The sequence below is a fragment of the Triturus cristatus genome, chromosome 8, assembly GCF_964204655.1.
Source record: "Triturus cristatus chromosome 8, aTriCri1.1, whole genome shotgun sequence".
Taxonomy (NCBI): domain Eukaryota; kingdom Metazoa; phylum Chordata; class Amphibia; order Caudata; family Salamandridae; genus Triturus; species Triturus cristatus.
In genome coordinates this window covers 304,187,614-304,213,465 of record NC_140591.1, presented here as the reverse complement: position 1 = coordinate 304,213,465, position 25,852 = coordinate 304,187,614, and the positions used below count along the sequence as shown (strand labels likewise).

Below are 25,852 nucleotides of genomic sequence, written 5' to 3'. Positions count from 1 at the left end.
TCTGCACCCACCCCTCCTGTCTCAGGGCACTGCTGGGAGGACTCCACACCCACCCCTCCTGTCTCAGGGCACTGCTGGGAGGACTCCACACCCACCCCTCCTGTCTCAGGGCACTGCTGGGAGGACTCTGCACACACCCCTCCTGTCTCAGGGCACTGCTGGGAGGACTCTGCACACACCCCTCCTGTCTCAGGGCACTGCTGGGAGTGATAGGCACCCACCCCTCCTGTCTCAGGGCACTGCTGGGAGGACTCTGCACACACCCCTCCTGTCTCAGGGCACTGCTGGGAGTGATAGGCACCCACCCCTCCTGTCTCAGGGCACTGCTGGGTGGACTCTGCACACACACCTCCGATTTCAGGATATGTACGCTTGGAACATACACGGTGGGGGTACGCTCAATGCATTCGAGGTGAGGGTACGAGTCTACTTACACTGGTGTGGTGGGGGTACGCTCCATGCATACGCGGGTGAGGGTACGGGTCGAACTTACACTGTTGGGCCGGGGGGTACGCTCCTTGCATACGCGGGTGGGGGTACGGGTCGTACTTACACTGTTGGGGTGGGGGGTACGCTCCTTGCATACGCGGGTGAGGGTTCGAGTCGTACTTACACTGTTGGGCTGGGGGGTACGCTCCTTGCATACGCGGGTGGGGGTACGGGTCATACTTACACTGTTGGGGTGGGGGTACGGTCCGTGAGTCCGCGGGTGGGGGTAGGAGTCGTACTTACACTGGTGGGGGTGGGGGTACGCTCCGTACGTCCGCGGGTGGGGTACGGGTCGTACTTACACTGTTGGGCTGGGGGGTACGCTCCTTGCATACGCGGGTGGGGGTACGGGTCGTACTTACACTGTTGGGCTGGGGGGTACGCTCCTTGCATACGCGGGTGGGGGTACAGGTCGTACTTACACTGTTGGGGTGGGGGTACGGTCCGTGAGTCCGCGGGTGGGGGTAGGAGTCGTACTTACACTGTTGGGGTGGGGGGTACGCTCCATGCATACACGGGTGGGGGTACGGGTCGTACTTACACTGTTGGGCTGGGGGGTACGCTCCTTGCATACGCGGGTGAGGGTTCGAGTCGTACTTACACTGTTGGCATGGGGGGTACGCTCCATGCATACGCGGGTGGGGGTACGGGTCGTACTTACACTGTTGGGCTGGGGGGTACGCTCCATGCATACGCGGGTGGGGGTACGGGTCGTACTTTCACTGTTGGGGTGGGGGGTACGCTCCTTGCATACGGGGTGGGGGTAGGGTCCGTACATATCCGTCCCCACGCTATGTGATGTTTGTGCGGCCCGTACCCAGGCCTTTGCCACGTGGGTGCGATCCGTCCCGCCATTGTTGGGGTGACGTGTGTGGGCGTGGTCCGACTCGTACCCACGCTCTTCAGGCGTGGGGACGGGACGTACCTGTCTGGTTGTGTTGCCGGTTCGCGTGGTGACGGACTTCCGTTGTGGCGGTCGCTGGCTTATCAGGACACGCCCCCACCCCCTCGTGGTGACCAGGGCATGGGAGTCAGGTATGTCCAGGCCATGTGTGGTGTGTGACTTATGTGGTTGTTTTGTGGCCTGCCCTGGTCCTGCCACCCCCACCCCACCCCACTTTCCCCCCTCCCTTAGTTATTCTGACCTTCTGCGGCGTCTGCGTCGTAACCTGTAGAGGAGGTGGACTGCTATGAGGGCAGGGATGACTCGTAGGTTCGGGTCCATGTCTGTCCGTCGCGTACTGGTACTCCTTGCTCGCGTCGTCCTGTCGCGTACGGGTCCTCCTTGATCGCGTAGTCCTGTCGCGTACGGGTCCTCCTTGGTGGCGTCGTCCTGTGTGTCCGTCACGTACTGGTCCTCCTTGTTCGCGTCGTCGTCTGTCCGTCGCGTACTGGTGGTCCTTGTTCGCGTCGTCCTGATTTCCCGGCAGTTTTTGGCTGCCGCAAAATATTCACCGTGCGGGGTGACGTCGGTGCGAATCGTGATTCCTGGGTCGTGAATGGCTGGCTGCGAGCGTCCCGACGTCAGGTCGGCGCTTTCCCGGATCGCATTGGTAGGTGTTTTTTTGTTCGGTCGGGCTTTTTTACGATTCGTACGGTAATGGTGTACCCGTGCGAATCGTAATTCCTGGTTTGTAAAAATTGACGACCGGGTACGCGTCGGGCGGAGATTGTGCTCCGTCCGACGGTTCGTACCCGGTTTTTGCCGGATCGTGATCGGCACCTCATTCTTTTGACTTGAAGATAAGAAATGGGGCTGCTCCTATTCAATCCCAGAGCCTTGCTTGACCTCTTGCAAACAACCTCACAAAAGGAGAAAAACTGTTTATGAAATCTGTAGTATCTTTCAACTAAAAGTCACTTTTAGGGTCCCACAGGATAAAGTAATCCATATATTTGCATAAAGGTTCAAATATAGGACCACAGCCCAAAATAATGGGTGTACCAGGTTGTTCTTGAAGGTTCTTTGAAAACAGTGTGAATTACAGGGCTTATTGGGTGTGGTCTGTTCAGGTCTGTACAGGTGTCATAGTGTGTGGTCTATTCAGGTCTATATGGGTGTTATAATGTGTGGTCTGTGCAGATCTATTCAGTTCCTATGCAATAATGTAGCCTGCATATAATCTCATGTCTGGGACCTCACAGATTTCATCCTGTAACTCATGTAATGGATTACACAATGGCTCTTGTAGTGAGCTGCATTACTTAGTTTAAATATCTCTTTTTCATATTCACATAGTGTCTTGGAGTATGATTGCTCACCATTGGTCAGAGGGTTTTTATGAAATGTCCATATCAAGGCTTCACATCATTAGTGCCATACCTTCTTCTCAGGAGTTGTTGTACAAAATACATGTCTTGTGTTTTTCAAGTTCATTTACTTGATTAAGGACCCCATTTTCAAAAGCCAGAATTTCAACAGGCATGAGGTTCAAAGGAGTATAGAATGCTGAGAGTAGGGACATACCGATGTCAATCCTGTCCCAATTTTCTTGTTTTTCTTTAAATAAATGTCATAATCTGATGTGAGCAATCAGGACCTGTTTACAGTGTACCCCCACTTTATGCCCCCATTTTCACAACTAGGTGCTAGTTTTCTGATTCCGATTGTGCCCTGGGCTCTGCTAACCAGACCCAGGGCCTGTGCTCTGACTAAAAGAACTTGGGTAGGTAAAATTATAATTGACAATGACAGACCCCTGTAAATCCCTAGTATATAATAAGGCATGGGGGATTCAAACTACCTACACGCCCTCAGTATATAATAGGGCAGGGAAGTTTACAGGCCCAGTAGGTTTCCTGCACTAGAGTGTGCACTGCTGAGTTGCCTGATGTCATTTTAAAAGCCAGCCCTGCAGGCTGCTTTTAAATTGTAATTATATGCAAATTCAGCCTTTGAATTAAAGGTACTTGCAAAGTAGTACTCTACCATATTTTTACATATAAGTCACCCCTGAGGCCTCCCCTAGGTGCCCCAGAGGTAGGGCGCCTTGTACCTATACACAGGGACATTATATTATGGTGAGGGAAAAACTGCCAATTCTGTTTTCCCCCATTGTAATGAATGGCTCCGTAGGCTAACATTGAGATATTGTATTTAAGTATATACATTGACAGGAGCCACCTAAATATATACTTCAATGTATCTAATTGATAGTTAAGATAAATCCAACAACTTGCTACTGTTAGGCTTAGAATAACTATCACAGAAAATATGTTATTAAAATTTCTTTTCTGTGAACCATATTTCAGCTTTCCTTCTCCCCTCTTCTGATTGGTCAGTCTTTCGCAGGCTGAGTTAGAGCAGGACCAGCACAGGCTGACCCCCACATTCTGCACCCCCAGCCACCAAGTAGCCTCAGTAATTGGATTAGCCTGGGGGCTGGCAGGGGATTGTTAGTGAAACTTAGCCCCAACAGTGGGTTGGCTCAGCCAGATCTAACCCCAAAGTAGAGACTTTTTCCATGTTGGATTTTGAGAAAATTATGCTTTCTGGGACAAGATTATACCATACTTTGGAGGAGAGGAGGTGGTCCTACACCTGGGTGGCACCCTGCATCCCATTGGTCAGGTGTGCCCACCTGCTTCACACCCAGAAACTGTGAATAAAAATGGGAGAGCTGCATAGCCCCTCAGATCTGCTGCCTGAAACTAGAAGGAGAAGAAGGACTTTCCTGCTGGAATCTCGATCTGCTCCCCAAAGGACTGCACCTGCTGCACGATCTGATACTACAGCGGTAAACAGACATAATATCGAATTCAAAATATCGAAAGGACAGAATATCGAGTTTTAAATATAGAATGGACAGAATATCGAATTGCCAAAATATAGTGGTGAAGAATATCGAAAATCAGGTAAGAAATAAAATATTGATTTAAATAATATAGAAGTAAGTAATATCGACAGTCATAATATAGTTGTTAAAAATATCGATTTTTTTATAGTGTTTTAAGTGTTAGTATATGTGTTAAAAGTATGTATACATTTTGGAATGTATGTTTGAATATTTTTAAAGTAATGAATTGTATGTTATTTAATTTTTGCGTAATTTAATTCCGTAGCGGGTTGTGGGTTTATAGGGGATTAGGGTGGGAAGTAATTTAATTATAGTACATTAAATAATCATTTTTAGGAATTATTAATTTTTTTTAATTTAATTTTGCGTTTTACTTCTGTAGCGGGTTGTGGGTTTATAGGGGAATAGGGTGGGAAGTAATTTAATTGTTATTAGGTAATTATTAATTGGTATTGAAAATTAATTGGTTGTTGATTAATTATTAATTGGTAAATAATTTGTATTAATTGGTAATTAATTAGTATTAATTGTTTAATTGATAATTATGTTAATTGTATTAATTTATTATTTGTTGTGGGTTTATAGGGGCATATGGTGGGAATTAATTTAATTGTAAATAATTAATTATTAAAATAATTTTTGTATATTGCTAATTAATTTATTCTTAATTAATTATTAATTGGTATTAATTTTATTTATTAATTTTTGGCATTGAAAATTAATTGGTTGGTAATTAATTATTAATAGGTTAATAATAATAAAAAACATTAGTATTTATAATAAATTAATTATTAAATATTGTGTGATTGGTAATTAATTGTAATACTTTTATTTGGTATTAATAATTTATTTATTTTTAATAAAATATTAAATTATTATTTTCCCTACTATTGCACTCACTGGAGTGGGAATAGTAATTTTTACCCCTACGCTATCCAACGCTTTCCCTACTATTGCACTATCTGGAGTGGGAATAATAATTTTTACCCTCCCGCTATCCAACGCTTTCCCTACTGTTGCACTCTTTGGAGTGGGAATAGTAATTTGTACCCCTACGCTATCCAATGCTTACCCTACAGTTGCACTCACTGGAGTGGAAATAGTAATTTTTACCCCTGCGCTATCCAACGCTTTCCCTACTATTGCACTCAATGGAGTGGGAATAATAATTTTTACCCTCCCGCTATCCAACGCTTTCCCTACTGTTGCACTCTCTGGAGTGGGAATAGTAATTTTTACCCCTACGCTATCCAACGCTCTCCCTACTTTTGCACTCTTTGGAGTGGGAATAGTAATTTTTACCCCTACGCTATCCAACGCTCTCCCTACTTTTGCACTCTTTGGAGTGGGAATAATAATTTTTACCCTCCCACTATCCAACACTTTCCCTACTGTTGCACTCTCTGGAGTGGGAATAGTAATTTTTACCCCTACGCTATCCAACGCTTACCCTACAGTTGCACTCACTGGAGTAGGAATAGTAATTTTTACCCATACGCTATCCAACGCTTTCCCTACTGTTGCACTCTTTGGAGTGGGAATAGTAATTTTTACCCGTACGCTATCCAACGCTTTCCCTACTGTTGCACTCTCTGGAGTGGGAATAGTAATTTTTACCCCTACGCTATCCAACGCTTTCCCTACTTTTGCACTCTTTGGAGTGGGAATAGTAATTTTTACCCCTACGCTATCCAACGCTCTCCCTACTTTTGCACTCTTTGGAGTGGGAATAATAATTTTTACCATCCCGCTATCCAACGCTTTCCCTACTTTTGCACTCTTTGGAGTGGGAATAGTAATTTTTACCCTCCGGCTATCCAACGCTTTCCCTACTGTTGCACTCTCTGGAGTGGGAATAGTAATTTTTACCCCTACGCTATCCAACGCTTACCCTACAGTTGCACTCACTGGAGTAGGAATAGTAATTTTTACCCGTACGCTATCCAACGCTTTCCCTACTGTTGCACTCTTTGGAGTGGGAATAGTAATTTTTACCTCTACGCTATCCAACGCTTTCCCTACTGTTGCACTCTCTGGAGTGGGAATAGTAATTGTTACCTCTACGCTATCCAACGCTTTCTCTACTGTTGCACTCTTTGGAGTGGGAATAGTAATTTTTACCCCAACGCCATCTGACGTTATCCCTACTGTTGCACTCACTGGAGTGGGAATAGTACATTTTGTCCTCCCGCTATCCAACGCTTTCCCTACTGTTGCACTCTCTGAAGTGGGAATAGTAATTTTTACCCCTACGCTATCCAACGCTTTCCCTACTGTTGCACTCACTGGAGTGGGAATAGTAATTTTTAGCCCTACTCTATCCAACGCTTTGCCTACTGTTGCACTCTTTGGAGTGGGAATAGTAATTTTTACCCCTACGCTATCCAATGCTTTCCCTACTGTTGAACTCACTGGAGTGGGAATAGTAAATTTTACCCTCCCGCTATCCAACGCTTTCCCTACTGTTGCACTCTCTGGAGTGGGAATATTAATTTTTACCCTTACGCTATCCAATGCTTTCCCTATTATTACACTGTCTGGAGTGGGAATACTAATTTTTACCCTCCCACTATCCAACGCTTTCCCTACTGTTGCACTCTTTGGAGTGGGAATAGTAATTTGTACCCCTACGCTATCCAACGCTTACCCTACAGTTGCACTCACTGGAGTGGGAATAGTAATTTTTACCCCTGCGCTATCCAACGCTTTCCCTAATATTGCACTCACTGGAGTGGGAATAATAATTTTTACCCTCCAGCTATCCAACGCTTTCCCTACTGTTGCACTCTTTGGAGTGGGAATAGTAATTTTTACCCCTACGCTATCCAACGCTTTCCCTACTGTTGCACTCTCTGGAGTGGGAATAGTAATTTTTACCCCTACGCGATCCAACGCTCTCCCTACTTTTGCACTCTTTGGAGTGGGAATAGTAATTTTTACCCTCCCGCTATCCAACGCTTTCCCTACTGTTGCACTCTCTGGAGTGGGAATAGTAATTTTTACCCCTATGCTATCCAACGCTTACCCTACAGTTGCACTCACTGGAGTGGGAATAGTAATTTTTACCCCTACGCTATCCAACGTTTTCCCTACTGTTGCACTCTTTGGAGTGGGAATAGTAATTTTTACCCCTACGCTATCCAACGCTTTCCCTACTGTTGCACTCTCTGGAGTGGGAATAGTAATTTTTACCCCTACGCTATCCAACGCTTTCTCTACTGTTGCACTCTTTGGAGTGGGAATAGTAATTTTTACCCCTACGCCATCTGACGTTTTCCCTACTGTTGCATTCACTGGAGTGGGAATAGTAAATTTTGCCCTCCCGCTATCCAACGCTTTCCCTACTGTTGCACTCTCTGAGGTGGGAATAGTAATTTTTACCCCTACGCTATCCAACGCTTTCCCTACTGTTGCACTCTCTGGAGTGGGAATAGTAATTTTTAGCACTATATCCAACGCTTTCCCTACTGTTGCACTCTTTGGAGTGGGAATAGTAATTTTTACCCCTACGCTATCCAATACTTTCCCTACTGTTGAACTCACTGGAGTGGGAATAGTAAATTTTACCCCCCCGCTATCCAACTCTTTCCCTACTGTTGCACTCTCTGGAGTGTGAATATTAATTTTTACCCCTACGCTATCCAATGCTTTCCCTATTATTACACTGTCTGGAGTGGGAATACTAATTTTTACCCTCCCACTATCCAACGTTTTCCCTACTGTTGCACTCTCCGGAGTGGGAATAGTAATTTTTACCCTCCCGCTATCCAACGTTTTCCCTACTATTGCACTTACTGGAGTGGTAATAGTAAATTTTACCCGCCCGCTATCCTACGCAAAAAATATTGCATTTTTTTAATACATATTACGTTAATATATATGTATTATTATTATTTTTTTACTTACATTAATTATTTATTAGTTTTAAAGTAATTTAAGTATTTTTAAGTATGTTGCAGTTAATTATATGTTTTATTTCATTAATTTTACATTAATTTTAAGACATTTCAAAAAATTCGATATTGTGACTAACTATGGGGCCGATTCCGATCCTGGAGAAACCGGGTACGAACCGTCGGTCAGAGCGTTTTCTCCGTCCGACTCGTACCCGGTAAAAACACTATACAAACATGCAAGTACGAATCGTATGGAAACACCATTTCCGTTCGATTTGTACAAAACACCGACCGACACAAAAACACATACAAATGTGATCCGGGACGGCGCGTACGCGACATACGGACGGAGTCAGGCAGCTTTTTCCGTACCAGCAAGTACGATTCGTACCGACAGCACTCCGGACGGCTATATTTTTACGGCACCCAAAAAGTGCCGGAAAAGCTAAGTACGCCGTGAAGCGTGAGGAAAATGGGGCCCGGTACGCGTGGAACACCCCCCCCCAGCCCCCCGTATGTACGCGCCGTACCCCCAGCCCCCCGCGGACGGACGCGCTGTACCCCCAGCCCCCCACGGACGGACGCGCCGGACCCCCTTCCCACCCATGTATGTACGGCACGGACCCCCACCCGTGTATGTACGGCGTGGACCCCCACCCGTGTATGTACGGCGCGGACCCCCACCCGTGTATGTACGGCGCGGACCCCCACCCCCGTATGTACGGTGCGGACCCCCACCCCACCCCCGTATGTACGGTGCGGACCCCCACCCCCGTATGTACGGTGCGAACCCCCACCCCCGTATGTACGGCGCGGACCCCCACCCGTGTATGTACGGTGCGAACCCCCACCCCCGTATGTACGGTGCGGACCCCCACCCCACCCCCGTATGTATGGTGCGGACCCCCACCCCCGTATGTACGGTGCGAACCCCCACCCCCGTATGTACGGTGCAGACCCCCAACGCTCGCGCTGGGGGTCCGCACCGTACATATGGGGGTGGGGGTTTGCACCGTACATACGGGGGTAGTGTGGGGGTCCGCACCGTACATACGGGGGTGGTGGGTTTGCACCGTACATACACGGGTGGCGGTCCGCGCCGTACATACGGGGTGGGGGTTTGCACCGTACATACGGGGGTGGGGGTCCGCACCGTACATATGGGGGTGGGGTGGGGGTCCGCACCGTACATACGGGGGTGGGGGTCCGCACCGTACATACACGGGTGGGGGTCCGCGCTGTACATACGGGGGTGGGGGTTCGCACCGTACATACGGGTGTGGGGGTCCGCACCGTACATACGGGTGTGGGGGTCCGCACCGTACATACGAGGGTGGGGTGGGGGTCCACACCGTACATACAGGGGTGGGGTGGGGGTCCGCACCGTACATACGGGGGTGGGATGCAGGTACGTCGCGGACATACACGGGTGGGGTGCGGGTATGTTGCGGACATACGGGGGGGTGCGGGTACGTCGCGGACATAAGGGGGGGCTTGGGGTATGGCGCGGACATGGGAGGGGTGTTCGGCGCGTATGTGGGCACATGTTTGGACGTCTCCATGGTTGCTATGGAGGTTCACTCCTTACGGTGTTTTTACCATACGGTTGTGGATTCGGACGGACGGGACGGACCGTACTTGCGCGTTCGGACGTCGGTTTACCGAGTCGTACGTAAAACCGTCCGGGGACGTGTCAGACACTTTTTCCGACCCGTGGACGTGTCGGGGTATGTTCCCAATGCGATTCGTATAGTGTTTTTTACATACGAATCGTACTTGCCAGTTTGTACGGGACTTGTACGATTAGTACGTAAAAAAATCCGGATACGATTCGTACGGGGAATATTTCTCCAGGATCGGAATCGGCCCCGATTTTTAGGATTCTATATTTTTGTACTTACCTGTTTGGAGATAGGGCTTCGATATTTTGGCATTCTATATTTTTCCTTCGATATTTTGGCAATTCGATATTCTTCTTCTCAATATTTCGTCAGTGATCCACTACAGCCCTAAGGACTTTGCCTTACTTCAAGAAGGATTAAGAAGTGGACTCCTTTCAAGCTACAAGATAACAGAGTCCACCTGCATCATCTCCACCAAAAGTCCACATACCAGAGTGCGTCCAGTGGCCATTTAAGGATTTGGCCAGCTGCATTGTGGGAATTGTAGTCCAGACATCCCAAGGACCATCAACGAGATTCCAGACCCTTGGATTTGTGTTTTGGACACTTTGAACCCTCAAGAGGAACTTCAGGAAGAAGTGCCAGACGTTTGGAGAAGTTTGGAGCAACTTTTGGAAAAAGCTCCATAAGTTGACTGATTCAACGACGAGAGTCAAGCTGGCTACCTTCAACCGTGACCCATCCTGCATTTCAGGTTCGTCACGCTGAAAGCTCCGGAGCTCCAGACTCCCAGGATTTGATTTAGGGCCTCGCAGAGAAGCAATCCGACGACATTGCATTGAAATCGGCCTGCTGGAGAGGACAGTTTGACGTCAAGAAAAATATCCTTCAGAAAAGTTTGTAAGTCTGAAGTTAGAACTTTGACTGAGAACTCCTGCTTAGTGTTTCCTACCAGACCTCCATCACTGTTGGCCTCAAACTTTGACTTTGTCCCAGTCAAGCAGGACCAGATGCCCCAAAGTGGCACTATAGGTTTTTAAACATGCATGAGACAGTTCCAGTTCCCTACTTTGGATTTTTGTCATTATTTTGGGGTCTATTTGTTCATAAAAATATAATCTATTTTTATAAATAGGAGTTGCATTTTTATTGTGTGTTTTGCTCTACCTTTTTAATGTATTGGTGTTTTTAAATGCTTAACACACCTGTCAGCTCGTTGCCAGCTACCAAGGGTTGGGGAAGGGGATCATTTATTAATTAGACCTTGACTGACCCTCTTATTGCGTTTGTGACCTTATTACTAGTGGTAGGCCACTACTTTTTTTTTTATAATTTGTTTTTTGGTTTTTAACAATAAAATATTAATTGAAGCAATGAACATTATGGGAATGAGAAATTAGCATGCCAGTATACACAAAAAGCTGACCATAAAGCAATCACAACATTTTCTAAACAATATGGCTACTATTCCCAGTACGTCTCCTGTGACAGTTGTGTAACTGCAACTACGAGGAGTATATTTATAGCAGTATATATCTTATCTTAACCCCATGATGCATTAAGTATTGTCCCTGTAACCTGTCCTCCAGTACATGTGCTATATTCTCCCTCTAATAAGTCTGTAAGTTTAGCTGTGTATCTAGCTCTCTCCTTGCCCTATTTCGCTTTTCACACAGTGACTTCAAGGTTGGTCTTCTGGGGTTGTCTCTGTCACCCTTCTTGCAATCTTATAACTGTGATTGTGATATAAATTTCAGAAGTTCTTAGGACGACTCTGGGGGGGGGGAGCAATTCACTGTATAGCTTTGTTTGTGTATTGCAGTACATCATATCTTTCTCCCAATTAGCTACGGTGGGAATCAGGCCTCTAGACCAGTTCATCACCACCCGGTGCTTTGCCAGTGACAGCCCCATATCCACTAACCGTCTAACCTCTTTGGGTTGTCGCTTCGAGTAGCCTAGTAATGCCAGCAGTGGATCTGGGGATAGCACTATTCCAATTATATCCTCCTAAATATTTGTCCCCAATATACAGCTATCCCCGGGCATAGCCAAGCCAAAAGCATAAACCCTGCTGGGGACATTCCACATCTGTCACAGCCCGCTGTGTCTCTTAAGCCATAACAGTGTAACCGCTCTGGGGTATAATAAACCCTGTTGAGGAATTTAAACTGGATTAATCTAAGTCGCCCATTTAGTGATATTCGCTTCGAACTCTCGCAGCAATACCTCCATATATCATCGTCTATGTGCTTACCCAGGTGTTGTATCTCAATTCCTCAGGTGCATCTTCTCCTTAGCTGCTCAGCCAAGTTAATGTGATGTCTGCGTGGAATGTTGGAATGCTTGATGACAGAGAGACTGGAATGTTGGTGTGCCTGCTTGTGTGGTGAGACTGGCAGTTGGAGAGAGTGGGCTGAGCGGCAGAGATGCTGCTCCTGGTGGGTCCTGTAACATACTTCTTCTAAACCAACCAATAAATCTTCTACTTCTGTTATACTTACTGGCTACCTCTGATCATCATTGGATCCAACTTATTTACATTACAACAATGGCGACGATCTGGAAGAAACCCTGCGTGCTTTGGCCACAAGACTACAGCAAGACTACAGCAAGTGAGGAAACTTACATATTTACAGAACTTTATTTTACAAGAAACTACTCAAAGCTAAGCAACTTGAAAAAGAAAGGAAAAGAACGCCCCCAAGGTCCCACCAGTGTCCTTCACCATCTGGACAGCCTACCCAGGGCGCTTCACATTCCTCATACTTATGGATTTTTACTTCAAAAGAAATTAGATACTGCGTCAATTAATATAAGTTTAAGACTGGCTTACTTTCAGAATCCTGCTTACCGAACCGTGAACTTTAAAAAAAAAAGAAAGAAAATGTTCCACGATTTTTAAACTACTGCCTTCTGCAGTGCCTAGCTACGTGTCAAACATTTTGAGAGACTACATTTTGAGAAACTTGATGTTATTTATCTGATGTCAGAAGACACCGTTTATTTTTGCTCTGGCAAGGCTGCGGATATCACCATGGACATTAGTGTGGCATTAGATAATTATTTTAAGGTGTTGGAGACAGGCGCTCGTTGACTGACTGACGCGCTGGGCTGCTGGACAAGTGTTACGTGACCAAGTATGGTGCTCTACCTATTTCTTGGGTGAGTTTTTTTTGTCCGTGTTGACTTTCAAACTTTAAGCCTGGTCAAGGGTGGACTGTTTAGCAGTGCGCGTTGATGTCATGATTTGAAAATGTGGCGCGTGGTTTCCTCAGCGCGCTCGAACTCACCTGTGTTCTCCGGGAGGCGAGTCTGCTTCCATGCCTGTCAGAGCTGTTCCTTGACGCCTGTGTGCACAGACGTACTGTGAGCCATCCGGCTTGGCGTCATCAAGCGTGCCGCCATATTGAGTTTCCACAAGAGCCACCTAAGCCATGCTGTTTCCCGGTGTTCATTCAGCGTTGTTTTTTTTTCTGCCAGTAAAGTTTTGGTTTCCGGAATACACCAGGACATCGGATTTTGCTGTTTCTTCAAATGCCTGCCTGTTCAGATGCTCGGTGATAATCGAGTAGTGTAGCTTGATGAACTGACGCATTTAAAAAAAAAATATCTTGCAACGAATGAAGAGAAGAATACTTTAAAAAGGGATCTACGGTGACAACGTTATTTATTTTAGTTTATTGTGTTATAATGGACATCGTATGCTATATTGCAATGTTAGTGACATCTTACAGTTGTGTGTTGCTCACCCTTCATAATTTTACTTGATTATTACTGTTGATATTGACGTCTTTCCTTATTTGTTTTTACTGACTTAGATACTTTCAGGGTTTTAGGCATTTTCTTCAGGGTATTTGATGTTGGGAGCTGGTCTCCTTACTCTACTTACATTCTTCAGTGGGGGTAGTGCGCACACCCTTCACACTGATTTCACCCTACACAGTGTTACGCTTGCATTACTCTCTACATTGTTATCTTTCAGTGATTACTTGCGCAGTGGGCTGTGTACCCATCTTTTGTTAAAAGGCGCAGTGGGCAGTGTACCCACATTTTTCTTTAGAAACTAGTAACGGGCAGTGTACCCACCTTTAGTTTTAATGTGCGATGGGCTGTGTACCCATCTTTTATTTTAATGCGCAAAGGGCAGTGTACCCATCTTTTGTTTTAATGTGCTATGGGCAGTGTACCCATACTTGATTTAAAATGTGTAATGGGCAGTGTATTCATTTTGAGTTTTAATGCGCAATGGGCAGTGTTCCCATCTTTAGTTACAATGCGCAATGGACAGTGTATCCATACTTTGTTTTGAGATCCATAAGGGGCAGTGTACCCATCTTTAGTTTTTACGCACAAGGGCACTGCACCATACGCAGTGAAACCTATATGTTCAATATTTTGTGACGTTTTTTCTATCGCCTTGCATTGTTTCTCTTACATCTATTTTTCTGATTTCTCTTACTTCTATATCACACTTTTAATTCCTTTATTTTCTGGTTCTCTTCTCTCTTTACTTTTATGATGCTATAATCGAGTGTTTAACACGCAGGTTTTACATGCAACGTTTTACATGCAATGGTTGAATTATTTCTATTAATTGTTTTCCCAAGGGAAGGGGATGTGCTATATCTTGAAGTTTTTCATGTGCTATTTCTTGAAGCTTTTCACACTGTTTCACCTTCCTTTCATTCTAGTCACTTTCTACTACTTATTCTCATTTTTATAACCTGTCACTAGACTTTCATTCTTCCTCTAATGTTTATTGTGCGCAACGATGCAAGTACCATTATTCATACTTTCATGTTGCAAGGTTGCAAATTATTGTTGTTTATTCTTGTCCAAAGAAAGGGGATGTGTTGTATCTCAATTCCTCAGGTGCATCTTCTCCTTAGCTGCTCAGCCAAGTTAATGTGATGTCTGCGTGGAATGTTGGAATGCTTGATGACAGAGAGACTGGAATGTTGGTGTGCCTGCTTGTGTGGTGAGACTGGCAGTTGGAGAGAGTGGGCTGAGCGGCAGAGATGCTGCTCCTGGTGGGTCCTGTAACATACTTCTTCTAAACCAACCAATAAATCTTCTACTTCTGTTATACTTACTGGCTACCTCTGATCATCATTGGATCCAACTTATTTACATTACAACACCAGGTCACTCTGCCATTCCAGTCTGGCTTTCGTATTAAAGTTTTTCCGATATTCCATTGTGATGTTATACATTTTAGAGACAATCTTAGAGGGGGAGTCGGTGCGCAGCGTATCAGATAGGGCGGCTACCTCTGGCGGTTCCAGCATTTCTTCCCCTAACAGCTCTCTCAGCGGGTGTCCCACCCTATGATAGTGAAATCTCACCAGAGGTGTGCCTGCATGTCCTTGTGCTTCTATCTCTGACCACCTACGTGCCTTTCTATCAGCAAACAGGTCTCCTATGTCCTTTATGCCTACACATCTTAGAGCACTTGCCCCTGCCTGTTCCCTACATATTGGCAGCCAGCTGCACCATTCTAGCGGGGTTATAGTTGAATACAATATGACTCCAGCCTGTTGCTTAAGTAAAAAGTGCCGTGCATGTATCGTAGCATTTACGGAATCTAGCACTCCGGTCCTACGTGTAGGGGCCTGAAATATCAGTGCCGGGAGTGGCGAAGGGGCCGCCACCATTTTCTCGGTCTGCAAGTGGGGCAGTCCCGGTATTTCGTGTATTCAGACATGCACATGCGAGCATTGTGCAGCCCTGTAATATTGGTCTAGATCAGGGGCTCCCAAGCCCCTCCATAGAATATGGTAATGTGAAGATATCCCACTTGACTCTCGCTTGTTTCGCTGCGTAAGCCAGTATGACCATTAGTGTTCTTACCTTTTTGAAAAAGCATTGTGGCAGTACCATTGGGATATTAATAAAGAGAAATAAAAACTTTGGTAGTACGACCACTTTCATGAGGGACACCGCCCCATCAAGGACAGGGGCAGTCATATCTAATGCTCAATGTCCTCCTCGAGGTTGCCAACCAGTGTCCCATAATTTTCTGTAAAGACCACTTAAGAACCTGTATGTACCTTAACGCCCAAATACCTCACCGGTTCTGAAGTCCATTGAAGCAGATAATCAAGCTCAATGGAGGTCAGGGGGAAGATAATAGACTTGGACTAGTTGACCTTTAGCCCAGACAATTCTCCATATGTGACCACTTCTCGGAGCACTGGCAACATATTGGTTTCCGTGTCCCTTATATACAGTAGCGTGTCATCTGCATAAGTGGATATAATTGAATTATATCTTGGGAATCTTCTTCCCCTATGGTTATGATATTCCCGGAGTGCGTAAGCCAAAGGCTATGCTACTAATGCATATAATAGCGGCAATAGGAGACATCCCTGACGCGTACCTCTAGATATCTTAATGGGGGCAGAGACTATGTCATTGATTCTCACTCTGGCAGAAGGCCGATTATACAATACTCCTATCAGTTGCAAAAAAGTCTCCCAATCCCATTCTGCTCAACACCTGCCTCATAAAAACCCACTCCACAGAGCCAAATGCCTTCCCTATATCTAAAAAAACCGCTACTGCCTTAGTCTCTGGTCTGATATATTGTATGGCTCCGAATACTGTCCTTAAATTATAAGTCAGGCTGCATCCTGGTACAAATCCTGCCTGTTCTGGTCTCACCAACTGCGGCACCAGAGGAACTATGCGGTTGGCCAATATCTTAGCAAACAGCTTTGTGTCCACATTAAGGAGCGAGAGTGGTCTGTACGATGCACATTCAAAATAAGCAAATCATTCATGGACATTATAACAAGTGGAAAAAAAGGGTTGTTTGCTACATCGTGATGTAAGAAATTTGGACTTTTAACATTGTATTAAGTTTCAAACTCGATATTTTTATCGTACACATGCTAAATATTGTTAACAACGTTGGTATAGAAACGGCACATTTGATTGACATCTTAAGGAAGGGCGGGGTATTCTATATGTATTACCAAGGGAGGTTTCATAACAGCAAGTACACAAATGAATAAAGATTTGGTTCAGGAAGGTTAACTGACAGACAGGGTGATTTGTGGGAAATGTAGTTTTTCAGCAGAGTATAATGGGCGGGTTGAAACCTGTGATCAATCAGGTGGGAACAATCATTACGTATAAATTGCGTTGCATCACGCGGGAGGGTAAAACAGACCGAACCTTATGGGGAAGGTGAAATACGTTATGTTTGCATCTGAATGGATATTTGAGGTATAGTGGATCACCTTATCAATTTCAGTTTATGGTTATTGTAGAATATGGAGGATGTTGGGAGGTTGATAACGATCTGGTCAAATTTGGTAATTAATTGTGAAAGCGTTCAGTTGCGCTTTCGTAGAGGGAAAGTGTCGTTTTCATGGGAGTTTGGATAACTGGGAAGAGAAGATGTAATGTTGTGAATACCAAGTCCATATTAGTGTAATGGCAATTCCTTTTGTTTTTTAACTTTACAGAAAAGAACCCCTGACGAAGGGCAGTAATCGCCCGAAATGCATTGGGTTAAACTTCTGACATTATTCGGAGCTTGGAATTTTAACATGCTGTATCTAAGGCGTTTGGGCATTGTGCAGCACTTGAAAATTGGAATCACCTTGTTCTATAATTTCAACGAATGTACAATAAAACAAATCTTATGTGAGAAAACGTGGTGGACATTGAATACATTTGGTTTACGAGGATTTCATTACCTCCATTGGCACAATGCATCCTGGATCTGATATCATCAATATCAGCAACAGTTTTGATTTCTCTCATTGATGAGTGCATCTGACCCTCCTCGCTCATCTCTTCAAAGAGCAACTTCAGATGCAGGATAAACTGCTCGGCAAACGTTTTATAAAATGTGACTGTCAACCCATCCTGACCTGGAGCACTCCCTGCTCTCATCGTTTTTAGCGCAGCCAGTAGTTCATTAGTGTCTAGGGGTCTCATTAAATACTCCCTGTGTGTATTTTCCAGCCACAGAAGTTTTATGTATTCTTAATAATTTAGTATCTTATCCTCCCCAGAGTGAGCTCTCAAACTATATAATTGTGAGTAGTACTGGCTAAATCTGTTGGCTACATCTGCTGGGTCGTTCAGCTTTTCCCCACTGTCCATAGATATTTTAGTCACTCCTGACAAATCACGTCTACTCTTTAGCAGCGATGCCAGGACCACGCCTGGCCTCTCTCCCTCACCATAGGCCCGCACTGTGGCATTTTTTCCCATGTGCTTCACTTCGTCGTCTGCTATGTCGTGATATTCGCCCAGCGTACTTTTTAATTCCTCCTGAGCGCTCTCCCCTTCGCCCTCTAAAATCTGTCATTCAGTCTCTCTCAGTTGGCCCTCTGGTCTGTTTAAACATCCTCTAATTGCTTTTAGGACGCCCGAGTGTTTAGCCATCGCAACGCAGCGTATATTTACCTTGAAGGCTTCCCATACAGTCGAATACTTCTCTACTGAGCTAACATTAAAGTCAAAGAAATCTTCAATGGCCTCTGCCATCTCCGCTTTAAATGCAGTATCGAGCAATGAATATGGTGGGAATCTCCAAGTAAATGGAGCAATCGTCTTTTGTGGACATTCTATTGTCAGGCTTATCGGGGAGTTTGTCTGAATACGAACTAGGGTGTACCTCGCAGATGCGGATCAAGATGCATAATGCCCTCAAGGCAAACCATTAATCAAACCTGGTTTGCAGGTCATGGGGGGCTGAATAATGAGTGAAGCCGCCTTGGTTGGGCGAACGGGTCTGCCAAACATCCACCATGTCCAGCCGCACCGCCGCATCTTGAATGGCTCTAGCCGGCGCAACAAGGCGGTGTGGTGGACCCCCTGAGCTGTCTCGCTCTGGGTCCATTACGTAATTGAGGTCCCCTCCCCATAACATTGGCAATGTACTATATTTACTCAGCTTCTCCCACAGTGTCACATAGAACTGCGGATTATGATAGTTTGGCCCATTTATGTTCACAGTTACCATATCTAACCCGCGTCCGTGGCATCTAGTGATCACAAACCGGCCTTCCTGGTGCGTTTCCAATGTTTCAAGCTTAAATCCTGACTTCAGGCAAACCCACGTCAGTACTCCTCTAGCATGGGTGGTGAACCCTGCCGCATGAAAGGTACCATGCAACCATCTACTTGTGAGCATGTTGTTGTTAATGGGCAAATGTGTCTCCTGAAGTAGCGCTATATCTATCTCATGTCTAGTTAATTACGATGTCACTTTTCTTAACTTCCTGAAGTCATTCAGTCCCCGAACATTCCATGTCAGCAGTTTTATACTACCATTCTGCCACTGTGTCATGTTTACAGTCACTTAGTGAGTTCGCACTGATGATACTGTACTGGCTGGACTCTGCTTCGTCCTCTACGCGCCCTGTTCGTCGCTTCCTGAGAAGGCTCCAACTTGGTGCCATGATCTCCAATAAACAAATCCCCCATCTTCCATCTCCCTCCCACGCTATGCTTCCCTCAACTTGGCATAGACGATTGACCTCTCCCTCCCTCCCAAATCCCCAACTATGTATGATCAACATCAATGAACTTCTCTAGGTCAACTGTAAAACAAGTCTGTCTACCCTTCATGCAGTGGGCAACATTCGTGGGCAGACGCTGCCGGCTCGCCCTTACCAATCCCACTAAATTACGGGCGACGGCTCGCAGTCTCTGCTACAAAAAAGAAAAAACATCAGTTTCCTACACTATATTCTAGCATTCTGGTGCAAAATACTTATTGGACTCCTGCTTCCCAACCGCTCTATTAACCAGTGAATTTTGCAGTTGTACCCGCTTCTGTCTCAGTTAGCTCCTGTTGCATTAATAGATATGCTATCACTTACCCATTACCCATTAGTCTCTAACCAAACATTCCTCAAACCAATTATAACTGCTACGGTCAAGGCTGGGGTGGAATTGGGTAACTGTCCAGAGCTGCATGACTCCTGTCCCTCTGGGCCTTCGCTTTCCTCTTCTTGTTGCAACTAGTGTCTCGTTTCCGGGCTTTAATATATTCTTTGAGTGCTTTTTGCATTACTTTGAGCTCCGTAAAGATCCTATATTTGCCATGAATGTTAATTCGCAGTCGAGCAGGATACAACATGGCATATTCACGATGCTGCTCCCTTAATTGCTTCTTCAGCTGGGCGAATTGTCATCTCGCTTCTTGCACCCGCATGGTAAAGTCCGGAAAGAGTGAGATCGTGGAGACTTCATATTGTAAGTCTCCTTTATCCCTGGCCGCCTTCAGTGTTGCATCCCTGTCTCTGTAGTTTAGTAATTTTGCTATAATAGGTCGCGGTGGGGCACCAGGCGGGGGTCGTGGGCCCAATGACCGGTGGGTTTGTTCCACCACAAACATCTCTGAGAATGTTTCTCTGCCTAAAAGTGACATGAGCAACTTTTCCGTGTAGATCTCAATATTGCCCACCTGGGTGGATTCCGGAAGTTCAGTAATTAGGAGGTTGCTTCTCCTAGACCTGGCCTCCAAATCCTCCGCCTTGTCTTGTAGAACACTCAGTAACTTTGCCATCTGTTTTTGCGTAGTTTGTTTCTGTTTGGGCTTCTTCTACCTCCGCCACCCTTCTCTCCGTCATATCCAATCTTTCGGCATGCTTATCCAGTCTTTCAGTCATGCGGTCCATTCGATATGCCAGCGAGTCTATCTTGCCGTCTATGGTAGTTAGGCTTTTTTGTACCACTGCAAACCTCTGCCTTATATCTCCTTCACTCCCCTCCTCTACATCTCTGGATGTATCTACTGCTTGTTCTCCCTCCGCATCTCTTACTCTCGATTTACGTAGCTCAAAGTGTAGTTTTGGCTGCGTATTGTCAACTTTTTCCCATATTGACTTTTTTCTAAGTGTCCGGCTATTCAGCAGCGGTCCTGTTTCAGCCACGCTAGGGGGGCTTCTTCTGCTCTGGTGCACCCCACTTCCTTCCTGCGCACGACTCTCCCCAGGTGCTCCCAGCCACGTGCCCTGGGTGGCAGCCCTTTGGCCTAGTTTTATGCTGCCACCCACGCCAGTCAGCTACCGTGTGGTGCTATAGGCTAACAGTATCTTACGGGGCAGGAGGCCTGTACCAGTATTGGCTCCGCTTTACATCAGGCAAGAGAGTCCATGTATGCACCCCACTCTACAGTTATGCAGTCCCACCGGCACTCACTGGCTGGATCCTGCACCAGGAGGCATCTCACTGTATCTCCTGCTGCTAGCATCACTATTCTCACGTGCACATTTGGGAGACTTTTGCATCGATTGCTGTCTGCACAAATTGGCCCCCGCACTTAGTAGCCAGCGCACCTCTCAAATCTGTTCACAGTTCAAGGATCACCGCTCGCTGCAGCCTGCACTCTATGCTTCCGTACCTCTAGGCCTCTCTCAGTGGAGCAGCTCGTGTTTCCTCTGGTCCAGTTTAACCAGGCCTTGTCTCCACCTCAGCGAGTCTCGGTGGTTCCCCCTCCGACCTTCGGACCGAGCAATCCTTGCACCAGTCCGTCTATTTCGGCCACCCTCTGGTGCACTCCCAGTGCGCTGCTGCGCAGATCTTCGTCCTCAGGAACGGGCTTCTGTGCTTCTCCCCAGTCTATTGTCCCACAGAGCTCTACCATTAGGTGTGGACCCCGGCACTGTAGGAGACTTCTGGCTTGCAGCTCTGGTTTCGTTCCGTGACCAGCCGCAGCCGGTTCGCAACCGGGTGCTGCCTGCTTACTCGCTTCCTTCTCCGTCTGCTCGCTCATGGAGTCTCATTAACAGCTCCCTCTCCGAGTTGTGGGGCCAACTCTGCCTTGCGTTTGGTTTTCAAATTCGGCCGCAGTCGGCGCTCGCGTGCGGATCTGCGCTCTGGGCCACTCTAGATTGCCGCCTCGCTGAGCTGCGCTATTGGGTGGGGGCTCTAGCACAGTAGCAGCCTTCGACTCGTAGCTGCACGTCTGTTTGTGGCCGGTCGCAGCTAGGCGCAAGTCGGGCTCCGCCTGCTCACTCGCTTGCTACCCATTCCGCTCGGTTCCGGAGAATCATTCACTGCTCGTTGGGCAGGTCGTACTTTGCGTTCTCTCGGGTCCTACTTCCAGTTCAATTCGCAAGCAACGGATGTAGGATTCCTGTCGGATAGTTAGACGGCTCATCGGAGCCCATTCACAATGAGGCCATCTTGAGCTCAGGCAAGCTCCGCCCCCGTGGTAGGCCACTACTTATCACTACTAATAATCCACTTTCCAACATCCAATCTTCAAAACACAAGATCATGAGCTTTCTTTTCAGAACATTAAGTATGCCATTGTTAAAGCTTCATCTTTGAGTCTATTCAGATTCTGTCAAGAGCGTTATTACAGTTGATGCCAGTGCTTTGAAGTTGGGGCTGTTTAACACAACAAAAAAGAGGACAAAGGAGTTACTGTTGTGTTTGTCTCTTGGGCTATATATCAAGCAGAAAATAGTTACTCCAAAGCTGAGTGGGAACCTCTCGCCTGTGGTTGGAGTATTACGCATTTCATATCTCACATCTGGAGTAAGACATTTACTTTAAGATGTGATCACAAACCTCTGATGTCACTTAAATAATAACAGATCTGGAAGGCGTCTTCTCATTTTGTGAGAATATTATCTAAGTTATATAAGTATACCTTTTCCATTGTTTCTAATCCTGGTTCCGTCATTGTTAAGTCAGACTGTTTACCTAAATTGTTATTGCAAGTTAGTCAGGACAATGTTTTCGAAGGGATAGAAGAGTATGCTGTAGCTTCCACTGGTGATGTCTTAGCTGAAAGAAATCAGGCAATAAAGAGGAAGCCTTGAAAAGTCTCCACAAGAAGGTAATCTGTTCAAGGTGTTTTGTAAATTTATTCTCTCTGATTGGCCAGGGAAAAAGTTGTCGGGACAGGAGCTGAAGGTTTTCTAGAAAGTTAAAAAATGTATTTGTTTGAATAAAGATTTAATTTTGAAGGGCAATTGTTTTTTCAAAATCTGTTTGTCTTTAATAATTTCTTTGCACACAGTGGACATGTCGGAGAGTCTCGTACCCCACAAAAATGGCAAGCACTTTATTGGTGGTCATACATGGATGAACAAATTTCCTATTTCGTGAAGTCTTGTTTTCAGTGTTCCATATCAGATAACACTTTGAAGAAATCCATTACACTGATTACTTGTCATGATTTTCCTGCTGCTTTATGGAAGAAATTAGCCATAGATTTGTTTGGACCGTATGAAGGCTGGACACAGGGCAAGCTTTATTCCTTAATTGCAATGGACTATTTTCCAAAGTGGGTTGAGAACAAGTGGTTAAGTAGCCCAAATATTGATTCTTCTATAAAGTATTTGAAGGACTGTTCTAGGAGAGAGGGACATTTGTCTTTTATTTTGTCAGACAATGGTGTTAAATTTACTTCATACAAACTGAATAATTTTGTAAAAGAATTAGGTGTTATGAATGTTATGAATGAGGATTCTGCTTTTGAGTGCCAGGACGCCTCAGCCAAAGCAGCCGAGCGCTTCACCATTGACATTGCTTGATTTGTAATCCCAAAACATGAATGGGTTAGTCGAGAGGTATAAGAGAATTGTTGTACAATGTGTTCAGGTGGGTCTTAAGGAAGGTTTTAATGTAGTAGAACAAATTTCTAATTCAATATAGGCATATATTTGCACTACACCTTTTTTCACCTGTTAACCGTAGAACTTTGAATCCTGAATGGCTTACAGAACCTCTACATACTATTCCTTCAGAAGGCATCTAAAAGCTAGCGAGGGAACATTTTCAGAATACACAGGACAAACCTAAGTCATTGATAATCCCCAAAGAACACAATTTGAAACCTGGGAATTTTGTAAAAAGTTAATTCCAAATGTTATGAAAAAAGTCCAAAATCTAATCACTCCAAAGTGTTCAAAATTCTGACGGTGGGGAAGTCTTCAGTTCTTTTAAGCAAAGGGTCATGGCGGAGTATAAAATGTCTTGCAAAATTTAAAGGGGCGCTCAAAATGAGGACTATAATGAGCATTATGTAAATTCAAGAATGGTGGATCCTGATTTGGGAGTTGTGATATGGAGTATGGGTCCCCATGCCCTGTATGTCTGAGGGGGTATGTGGAATGCTGAAGGTGAATGATGTAATAGAATGGTGTGTGGGTGGGTGGAGTAGAATCCAGTAGAAAAGGACAGTTTGAGGGTGAATGGGGCTACAAAATCTACTTGCTAATGCTGTGCCCTAAGGGCCAAACATGAAATAAAGCAGTTAGCTCCCACCTGAGTGGCTCCGGACTCTTTTATGAAGACTCTGCCCTCCAACTTCAACATTTTGTTCAATGGTTTGTTAAGAGGTTTGTGAAAATGCAGCAAGACTATGGTGGCATGAGGGAGATGTTTCTGGCAGAGGATGAGGCCTGTCCCAAGAATGGAGTTATGATTCACAGAGTTTTAGTAAATGTTAAACATTTTATGAGAATGTTGATCAAAATGTGTCTATGGATTTTACATCACATGCAGTAATATCTGACCTTTCACCTTCTGACTCTTAGAAAGTATACCAATTTTGTAATGGGAGTGACACATTCTTGTTCTGATACTTTAAGCAAATACATTTCCACATTAATTTTCATTTGTGTTGCTTTCATGTAAGGGAGGAGATGATTGGTACCTCTTGTGGTATTTCCTTGTATCCATCTTGCTTTTTGTATCGCGCTTCCTTTTCCCTACTTTATGCATACTCTCCTATTAAGCATAGAACTTCTGTGTCACATTTCCATACAACACAGTGTGTTCCTGTTCTGCAAGTATTCTTGTTTATAGTTAATATTCTAAGTTCCATTGTCAGTTGGTACTATTCTACTGTCTTACCTGCATCACTTTGTATGGGCTCCTAATAAAGACCAGTTCTCACATCTAATGAGTGGTGCTTTCTTCAACGCTCCTCCCAAACAAGCAGGTGCCAAATCTGGGTCACAGCAGTGACATTGCTCATGCGTCTTTGGGCTTCTCTTGGATACTTGGGGTTTTTCATTAAAGTCTGACCATGTCAACAGTCACAGTTGTCACAGCCCTCTTGTACTTCTTGGAGCTAGATCTCAGTGGGAAATTCTCCTTGGAGATAACACAAGGGATACTTTTGAGCCTCTAAACCTCTTTCTCAGTCTCCCAATGTTGGTCACTCCCTGTCTTGTGGAGTTGGCATCCCATCACCTCACCTCAGTGTCTCACAGTCTCTGTTCCTTCTGAGTAGTGCTTTATTCATTCAAGGACACCTACAATGTCCCTCCTGAGGTGTCAGTCAGCTCTCTCTTCCTCCAAGTAGGATGCTGGCAGCCACTCCTGGCAACTTCAGTGAAGTTCTTCATGTTATTGGTCCCAAATCTGGCAAAGGGAGTTAGCGGTCAGTATGCCAACCCTGGAGCTAGAGGTAATCTTCTGATCACCACAGGAGTGGATGTCGAAGCTTCTGATCGGAAATTATTGGCACGCTGACTGGAAGTTTCTGCCTAGTTGCAGACAGTCCAGGTTTAATTCAACAGTTCAGTTCTGTTACTGCTTCTGCATTTATGTGTATTTACGCAGGCATGTCAAGCTGTGGTCTTTGTGGCAAGTGTGGCTGGGAAGGCAAGGGGAGCTGCAAGTCCCGCTGAGGAACAACCCGAAACAAGAGCACAGGCGAGGTGGCTCCAATTAACTACCCGTTTATCTGTGGGGTATAGCCAATCTCAAGCTACAATGGGTCAAGAGGGGGCACAGGGGACTCCCTATCATGAAAGGCACCCTCTGTCTTCTTTCCTAATTCCAGCAACTCTCTATTGTCATGCCTACTGAAAGAGATCACTGGATGTTTCTTGGGGGAACCCTATAATGTATGTGAAAAATTGGATTGTTGGCTGAGGAGGGGGGTGAGCCCTTCTCAGTCAAAAGCCACAAACCTTTTCAGGGTGACACAATCCAGTAAATTAACCTGTGCTTGAGCCTTTGGTAGCTTGACACAACAGCAGCTTAACTTAGAGGAAATGTGTAAAGTATTTATGCAGCTCTCAGACAATAATCAAGTGAAAACATATCA

At 45.4% G+C, this 25,852-nt stretch overlaps 1 protein-coding gene across 1 annotated transcript in view; it reads left to right on the top strand.

The window, feature by feature from the left end:
* The window catches only part of LOC146802023 (cytochrome P450 2J2-like), a 472,990-nt gene that overhangs the window by 133,327 nt on the left and 313,811 nt on the right, over positions 1-25,852 (top strand). The window lies entirely within an intron of this gene.